The sequence below is a fragment of the Argiope bruennichi genome, chromosome 9, assembly GCF_947563725.1.
Source record: "Argiope bruennichi chromosome 9, qqArgBrue1.1, whole genome shotgun sequence".
Lineage (NCBI taxonomy): Eukaryota > Metazoa > Arthropoda > Arachnida > Araneae > Araneidae > Argiope > Argiope bruennichi.
This window is the reverse complement of record NC_079159.1, coordinates 83,577,175-83,587,650: the sequence shown is the minus strand read 5'-3', so window position 1 is coordinate 83,587,650 and position 10,476 is coordinate 83,577,175.

Below are 10,476 nucleotides of genomic sequence, written 5' to 3'. Positions count from 1 at the left end.
TTAGCCTGAACGGGACCTGCTTACAGTACGGTTATTTGGTGGAATCGGGTCTCGAGCCGGAAGCTCTCCGGTTCCGAAGCCGAGACCTTACCACCAGGAAACTGTGGCCCCAGCATTTTTACTGAATCTATCGTGTCATCCTTAGTGAGTTATTTGGGAATTAACCCCTTGCGTGCGGTTAATAGCTAGTATATGAAAATCAAATTTGTGTTTTAGACGCGGTTTTCTCAACCGATTGAAATAAAAATTTGATACAGAACTGAACCTGTAGTAACAAAATCACGTACAAATTTTATTTAAATTATATTTAAATCATTGCATTTTAGAGTTGTAGCATTTACATATTTCTGAGGGTACAGACCGACAGACAGTCAATCTTTTCTTGGATTTGTTTTAACCCATTAACCGTCAAATATCCAGCATCTAAATCTTCATAATATGGCAATTCTCATAGAAAGAGAAAGTACTAATAATTTTTACATCGCAGACGATCTTAGGACAATTTTCAGAAAACGATTTATTACGTTTCTGCCGATTTTCGAATAGTAATAGAAGTAAGACTCTCTACGTTCGAGCCTTTATAGAAGTTATTCTTTGGGACGACTTTCTACGTTCAATCCGGTTGAAGGGTTAAAATTTGATAGATATACAAATAGTCTGCATTATAGATGTTAAATCTGTGTACTAAATTTTACCTGTCTAACTCTCTTCGTGCTATAGTTATACTGTTAACTTATACTCGAACAACCTAACAGACAGACTTCCTCTAAGTGAAATTTGCTCAAAATTTGATACAAAGACTGCATATCAAATTTCATACGTCTAGTTCAATGCGTTTTTCAGTTATTTTTGACACAGATAGACAGACAAATAGACAGACGGACATTTTCCAAAAACATGTTTTCTAACTCAGAAAGGTCTAAAATGTGGAGATTCGCTAAAATATCAAGTTCGAATTTTTTGACGATTACTATACTTTTTTTTTTTGTCGTGTGACTATTCTAAGCCAAATTTTTGCGCAGTAGCCTCTGAGGGTAAAGACCCCTGAGCACCCGAGAGCAGAAGTCTGACTTCTAGCTCAAATGAAGATAGCACACGCACATTCGCTTGCACAAACTCTTTTTACAGGGGGGTTCATTCACGCACCTCACAGATAGAACACAAGGAAAAGAACAAGCATGTCCGAACGGGACTCGAACCCGGAACGCCGAGATCACGGGGAAGACGCGCTACCCCTAGGCCAGGACGCCGGCTCTACTATACTTATTCTATACTAGTCGCCTTTGGCGACCAGCCGGTTCGCCAATCTTAATGTTCGTTAAAATTTTAATAATTAAATATTTTATGCAATTTCTACTTTAATAGCTTCTTCATCAAAATATTTTAAAACTTCAAATTTTGATTATCATATAATTCATTCATAATATTATAAAGGCCTTCAGTCATAACGTAATATGTATCTCTCTCATTTTCTGTTAGCACCCGTAGAATTTATGCTTTAAATTAAAGTGGAAAGAATTTATCTTCAATTAATATAATAATATTTTTTACTGAAACAAAGCATTTTTTTATAATCTGATTACTGAAAATAGAGTCACTCAGCGTTTAAACTTTATGGGCACTAAAGAATATCTTTTTAAATTTATGTAATATCTCAAGAGTTGGTCAACAAAATTTTCTCAGATTCATCATGACCATATCGATTAATTAACAATGTTTAATTTTAAATGCATCAAACACTAAGAAATTAAAACGAATCGTTTAAAATAATCGGTTGAAAACAGGTTTTAAAAAAACTACTTAAAAAACGATGTACTTAAAACTATAAGCATATACAAAAAATATATAACTAACATAAATACAATTTACTTACAAAAGCATGCAACTAACCCAAAAATAATTTAAATCATCCATTGATAACGTTGCCATGGCAACAATTAGAACAGAATGCGCATGCGTGAATTTTCTTCGCCGGTTACGTAACGCAAATACCTGATTTTTACTACGCCAGTTGGGGTAACGCTATGCGGATTAGAAATTTTTAATTTCCTTTATTCTGTTTTATTTTAATTCAAAAGTACTTCAGAATGAATCTGAAAGATTGGTTCATTAACAATGTTTAATTTTAAATGCATCAAACATTAAGAAAATAAACAGAACCGATTGAAATAATCCGCCGAAAAATTTTAACCCTAGCCTCATTACTGTTGGGAGAAAAAAAAACTGAAGCCTTTCTCGTTTGGCGCTGGGGATAATGGAAGATTTTTTTGGCGGAAAAGTTGGCGGTGGGGAAAATGGAAGATTTTTTTGGCGGGAAAGTTAGTTCTTAATTAATGATTAAAATTCTAATTAAAAATTCGAAAAAAGAAACCCCAGGTGCACATTCCCAACCTCCAAGGTATACATGTACCAAATTTGGTAGCTGTATGTCAAACGGTCTGGCCTGTAGAGCGCCAACACACACACAAACACACACACACATTGAGCTTTATTATAAGTATAGACTAGGAATACGAGAAAGTAAAAAATTCAATTTTTTGCATTTTAAGATAATATGTAGACGGATTTTTTTAAAAATTGTTTTGGAAGATATGTACAACGATTTTCATCGGCAAGTCATAATGTTTATCTAATTAGGCGATGGTTAAGCTTATTTTTGTGATTCATTAAATTTTCTATTTAAACTCTACTCCTTGATTTCTTTTGTATCTTCTTCCTTAAGACTGAAAATACTTTTTGGTGACACGACTAACACTTTCAAGAATATTTCATGTAACATCTTACAGTATTTTGAAGCCAGGAGTTTCTACACCAATTCAGTGGAAGAGAGTGGCTAGTAAAAATGGTATTTAGAAAAATATAGTCGTTTCTGATAGGGCATTATTAAGATAACATTAGCAAAAAAGGCAGCTTGATACAAAAATAAGGGATAAAAACGTGAACATAATATTACATAGATAAAAAAAAGGTTAAATTCTAGTAAAAAAACTCACAATACTATATTAAAGAAGCATCATACGTATCTCATAAAAAAGCTGCTCTTAATTTCACTAATGTTTATTCGAATTTCTATTGATATTCTTAGTGGGTAGTATAAAAAAATATAAAGGGTGGGTAATATCAACAGAAATATCTGCAGCTAAAATAAAATACGTTCTTTCTTCAAGCTATATTGGTTCGGTTTCTCTTCGAAATCATATTCTCTTTAATCTGAATATTTATATATGCATAACAAATGACTTAAGTAGTTGCTATAAATCCAAATTAAGTAAAATAATCTTTTCATAGTATCAAGGTGGAAAAATTTGTTAAGAGGAATTACGAACTTTTCAAAAAAAAAAAAATAGTACATTGAAGGTTAATCTTTGCATTATCATATACAATTTTTTTTATTTGAAAAATGAGCATTTTCGAACATATTTCTCATTCTCAATGACAATTATACCAGATACAGCAAAACTTCAAAATTACAGCATATAAATAGCAATCCTTTCATTTAATGCGAGATGAAACTGTGTAATAAATAGATACCCATATAAACAAAGAAAGCAGTGGAAAATTGTTCTAATCTTTTTTTTTACCAGTTTGCCCGTACTGTATTTTTACATTTCGAAACAACAACAACAATAATTGTTATAATTCAAAACAAAAAATTAGTAGAGTGCATAAATATGTAAAATATTCCAAGGATTATCATTTGAATCAAAATTATAAAACATTCTAGAGACTGGTGCCTTCTAATTAGATATTATAGCAAATAAACCAATTAAGGGAGTAATTAAACAATTTCGTAAATGATACATATCTGCATCATTATCTCTAAATAATGATGATAAATATAGTTTCACAATGCCTTTATGATATTTTATTTCGCAATGATTGCTAAGTTTTGTATAAATATTGTTAAACACTTACCTTTTTGAAGGTTATATTGTTTTTAATAAAATGAAGAAAGAGTTTTCACAAAGTTGATCATTATCTTAAACTTGTACAATAAGCACTTCGCATACAATAATGTGTCAGATACACGTATCTATTTACTGAATTTTTAGTAAATCGTAAGTCTGCAACTGAGTGACTGATTTGCCAAAATCACTTTAGTTGCCAAAAAATGCAAAAATCATTTGAAAACGTTTCACTATCTCAAATGCTCCTCATATTAATAATAAAAATGACAATAAATGTCCAAAAGATGATGCGTCATCAAATTAGAAAGTTCAATAAATTCGTATGTCAAGGTATTAAACGGAAGTTGGTATGTGATCTAGTGACTAACTTAATATTTGACTACCACTCAACAGAGTATTAAGAGACAATAAACATTGTGCAAGGAGAGAATCTCTCTCACTCTGTATATATGATTTATTAATTACATTAATGGTCTATTTGAAGATACACCAAGACCGTCTGCAGGCAAATTTAGTTATCTGAACCTTATTTAGATGGCAAAGATATCAACCTCTTGACCAAACTTTCGCATCACAATGATGAAAGGATATCTGACCACCACATCTCAAAAGATTAAAAGCCATCAGGGATAGATTGGACAATAAATCTTCAGAAGAATCTTTCTAACACTGCATACATGATATATTGATTACATCAATGGTTTGATTTTGAAGTACACCAGGTAAAAATAGAATCAAACATTCTAATTTTGAACCAAAGGATTAAAAGTGGTTAAAGATAGATTAAACAATAAATTCTTTATAAGATCCTTTCTCACACTGTATACTACACTGATATATTGATTACATCAATGGCTTGGTTTTGAAGTAAACCAGGTTAATTTAGAAGCAAACATAGTAATTTTGAACCCTATTTAGATAACAGAACGTCATTCTCTTATTAGACAGGGCCTTAGTGCATTTTTTTTAAAAATGGGATATTAATATATCGAAATTAAATTAACTCTCTCACAAACTTTTCATTTCTGCAAATTATAAAGATAATAAAGATGAATGTGTATGTGTTGATGTTCTACAGGCTTGACCGTTTGACTTAGAACTACTAAACTTGGCACTTTTATATTTTTTTTTATGGCACTTGCCACGGACAAGCCCGCTGTTACGAAGACAGCGATTTAAGCCGTAGCGGGAGCGTCTCTTGTTTTTATAGTAGCGCCAACTAGGGATAAGAGTACGACTTAGCTACTCACGCATCACTCATTCGCTTGCTTGCACAACCTCTTTTTACAGGAAGGCACATTCACACATCTCACAGATAGAATAACGGAAGAACAATCATGCCCAAACCGGGACTCGAACCTGGGACGCCCAGATCACGGGGAAGACGAGCTACCCCTATGCCAGGACACCGGCACATATATATTTTGGAAGATATATACATGATATACTATTGTTCAGGTAAAAGACAGGGTGATTCTACAATATGGATTCTTCTGTCACATAGAATCTTAACCACAGTCGTCTACTGGGGAAATCAAGGCTTCGAATTTAGACTATTATAGATTCATGAATCCACACATATCTTCGCATATATTGGTCTGATACAATATTCAATCTACCATTTTAAGTTTCAGATGAGATTATAATTTTCAGATAAGAGACAGAAAGATCTGTCATAAAAAAATTCTTCGACTACAGAAGTATTAGTCGCAGTGATCTGGTGGGAAATTCCAAATTTCGAACTCGGAAAATTATGGATTAGAGATGAGATTCAGCAGAATATCTGATACATATTCAATCTGTCATTGTAAGTTTCAGATAAGAGACAGAAAAATCAATCATAAAAATTCTTCAATTGCAGATATATTAGTCGCAGTGATCTGGTGGAAAAAGTCCAAGTTTTGAACTCAGGGAATCCTGGATTCGAAACCAGTATATATCCTCTTATAATATTGAATTTTATAACTCGTTGTCTGGACATGGCTATGCAACAGCGTTTAGGTAACAGAAAGTTTTAGGAAAAGAACATAAAAGTAAGATATAAACGAAGAGTACAAATCAACAATGACAGATATCTACTTTGCCTGGTATCCTAGGGATTTTAGGATGCTTTAAACTCTTCGATCGAGATATATAAATTCGAGCTGGAACTATACATTCTTAAAGAAATTTAAGTAACTGCATTGTTTCGTGCTAAAGTAAACATTGAATTTTATTCAAAGTATCCTTTGGGGAAAAAAATTCGAACTCTTCTGACAGTCAAAGAAGAATAAAATCATCTGAATGTTTGCGATTGATCTCTTTCTTGAAACATATTTTACATTTTTTGACGGTCGAAGCGATGTGGAAAGAAATACATCCGCCTCTTCTGCTTTCTTCTTCGCAAAATGATTGATGAAGTGTTTTTGAAATGTTTTAGTGAAGACATCGCAAATCCAAGGAAGAAAATTTCACACTTTTCGAAAATATTAAGCGTGAAAAATTTGCATCACAAGAATAGGATTTATGTTAAAAATGTATATTTTAGAACTTGTTTTTATTTGTGGAAATAAAATGGATCTTTTCCTGTGATAATGACTTGATCTTTCGGCGAAAAAAGATTTTGTTTTTACTTGCGTGTACATATATTTCGTGCTCTAAACTTTAATTCATTTTATTTAAGTGATTTAAATATAATGGTTGTCAAACAGCATGTTCAAGAACATGGCAAAATTCTTTTTAATAATAATAATAATGAATTATAATAATATAATATAAATAAAAATCTGTTATTTCATACCTGTTTATCTAAATTCTTCATTATTTTACTTGCAAAACTGTTCAACGTATTTATTTTGTATTGAATAAAATAAAGATTGTTATTGGTGATTGAATTATTGCTTGAAAAAGGGTTTTTGAGATGTAAGTTGAAAAAATTATTTTATCTCGTATCTTATCGGTTAATATTTTTGAATGTATTCTAATAATTAACATGTTTATGATAGTAAAATACGCAAAAACAAGTTATTTCTGTTTCTTTACTTTTAGAAATTTTGATTAATAAGATAACGTTCCTTCAAAATAAAGTGAATATTAAGGAAAAATAATAATTATTCATTTTCTGCTTTTTTATAACGTTTTATAATTTAAATTAATAAGATTAAAATTTTTATTTATTAATAAGAAATATACTCATTTACTATTAATTTTAAAAATAACAATACTGTTCGCAAAAAAAGAGAATTGAATTTTAACGTAATGATGTTTACGAGATGGTACTTTTACTTTGTATATTGAGGTATGTGTAAAAAGCATTCAAATTCTTTAGAGGATACACCATTTAATCTAGAACAACTAGTTTGACAAGAATTACTATTAGGGTTGTAGGTGCTAACTTAGAAAAGATTTTTCAAAACTTTAATTAGAAACTAAGCAAAGATTTCGTTCAATAATATCGAAACATATGATGTACAAAAAGGAATTCTACATCACTTTCAAACTTTTTTTTCAAAAAATCTTCTGATGGATATCAAGTTTAGTTTCGTAAAATTCTATTTCCTTTATTTCAATAAAGTTTTAAAAATGACAGAAAAGATATTTTACAATATATATCAATTTTTAATTCTTAGATTTTTTATTCGTACCCATTACGGTAATATTAAATGCAATTTTTGTGCTCTCGTTATCATTGCGACATAATTACAAATAAATCTTGGGTTTAAAATGACGATAAACAAAGCAAGCCTAAAATTTGGGCAATTGGTTCCAATTTTCTTTAACTTATTTCTTTATAAAAAGAATAATAGGACATCATTAAATTATTTAAAATTTTTCAGAGATTAGAAACAAGAACTTTTTAAAAATATTTATTATAATATTTTTACTAACCATATTTTATTTCTTAGATCTGAATTAAATTTTCAATCAATCAAAACCCAAACTCGTCTTACTTTAGTGGTTTAAAAATTATGGGTACCAATGAATTTATTCTAGAAAATCAGCAGCTCTCTTTAATAAAAAGATAAAAGCACTATAGTAAAGCGTCGATACATGTTTTACTATATCAATCTATCTGAATGCTTAAAATCTTTTATTTGAAATAGATATACTCATTTCATATATTTACTTATTAAACACATTTTAAAATGAATATAACATGCTTTTGAGTTAAACTTTTGTGAAGCAATTTTTAAAAAAATATCATGTTGGCAAAAGTAAAATGCGCATGATTATTTATTTTTCATTTTTTTTACCTAAATAATTTAGAAATAATAATAAAAATAACAAATCGACGTTCAAAATAAATTCCAGCATAAAGAAATAAATATAACCGCATTAATAACTGCTGATTTATTTAATTGCCATAATTAAAATTTTTATTTCTATTTTTCTTTTCGATTTTTATAATTTTTACTTTCCATAAAATATCGTATTCTCTTTTTTAAAGATAAAATTTTTTATTCATATCTGGCAACATTCTGTAAAAAAAAAAGTGATTTCGAAAAAGGAAACGATAAATTTATTTCACTGAACTGAAGAAAAAATAAAGTTTCAATTTTAATTGTCATTTATCGACTGCTTTTTTTATGCGATAGATAAATCTATTACGGAATAAGATGATTAATTATTTAATATAGTCAATCGGATTCTTTGTATTTGTTTGTATTTGTTTGATTAAAATTAATTTACTAATGTAGAAGTAATATTTTTGCGGATAAAAAAATAATAATTTCGAATTTTTAGAATTAATGTGAATTTGAATGGCAACTGTTAATTTAAATGTTCGAAAATAGTACAGCATATGAATAATTTCTCTTCTATTCATTTATTTCAATTAAGCTATTGAATTTAAAAGTTGTTGCCATATGTTAGCTGTAATTCTTACACCTATTTAATTAACAAATTTAATTCATGTTTGCTTATAGAAATGAAATTATTGTTGTCGATGTTTCTCTCTCTTCAAGACATTATAGGTTTGTGAAATTTTGTGGATGTATTATTCAAAAGACTATACGATATTGTAATGAGTTTGCAGCTTGATGATTAGATTACAAATTAATTTTAATTAAAAGTTAATTGAATATTAGTGTGGTTACATAATAATTGATTTGAGAAAAATATTTTAAGATTCAGTAAAATATTTAAGAAAATAAATAATGTTAAAGAATAAAATGTAAAAAATGAAATTTTTTAAAACACACACACGTTTTTTTATTAATGTAATGGAAAGTAAAGCAGTGCTATATTATATCAAATACAGGGATGGGGAAAAGTAATTGTAGAAATATGAGGCATTAAAAATAGAGAAAGGCTTGAAATATTCATTAAAAATAAAATATGTTATTGATGCAATTAGAATTCCCATGTGATTACTTTATTTTTATCAGTATCTTATACTTTTACCATTTTGTTATATTTCTAATTAAAAAAAACATTTTTTCCTTTGAGTTCACTAATAAAAATAAACTTAAAAAATTTTATTACCCAATTAAAAAAATATATAATGACTTCCTGCTTGCAAAATATTATGTCTCATAATCTCAAGGGCATAAAAGGATACAAATTTTCAGAATTCTCTGCAATTATATCAAAATCCAACGCTTATTATGATCCAACGAATGATTTCAGTCTAATGACACATTCTCTGTAATAGGTTCCAGAAGGCGTGTTCAAAAAGACCGCGGGCACCAAAGGCATTTTGTGAATAACATGGAATTTGTGTTGCAAGCACATTACTAATAATATGCCTCTGACTGACTCATTAGTAACCCAGCCCACTGGACTAATGCATCTGTGTAATAACAAGACATTTATTAGGAAAAAGGAAGTTACAGAAGGGTTCGTCCTTTTTGAAAAAATCCAGAACGTGCTCGGTTATATTGCGAGGCTGCTCTAAATAGTTGAAGGCGGTGTTCTGAAACACTAAATTTGCCAAATTTCAATTATATGGAATTACTTGACTGCGATATTTTAGGTAAGTATATTAAGTTGTTACAAAGTAGTCACCTGTGAAACGAATTAGGTTGATTTCATCGTTTGTTAGTTCTTATTCGCGGATCTGGTAACACGCGATTAAATATATTTTGTGCAATGAAAAAAAGAATCTTTTTTGTGAGTCTGGTTAAATACAAGAATCAGACTTCAAGAATTAAATTTGAATATTCTCAGTGATTTTTTTTACTTTATCTTATGCGTAATATTGAGAAATTATAGTAATCGTCAAAAACTATCGAACTCGAAATTTCGGCGAATCTCCGTGTTTTAGACCTTCATGAGTTCTCAAAATACATTTTTGGAAACTGTCCATAGGTCTCTGTCTGTTTGGGACAAAGACAACTCATAAACGATTTGAGCTAGACAGATGAAATTTGGTATGCGATCATTTCACTAAATCTGTAGATTTCTATCACATTTTGAGCAAAATCCATTCCGAGGAAGTTTGTCTGTCTATCTGTCCGACTATTCGAATATGGGCCAACATGATAACTACAAAACAAAAAGAGCTTGATAAATAAAATTTGGCGCACACATTTGACATCTACAGTGGAGACTCCCGTCAAATTTTGAGCCAAATCCGAAGAGGGAGTTG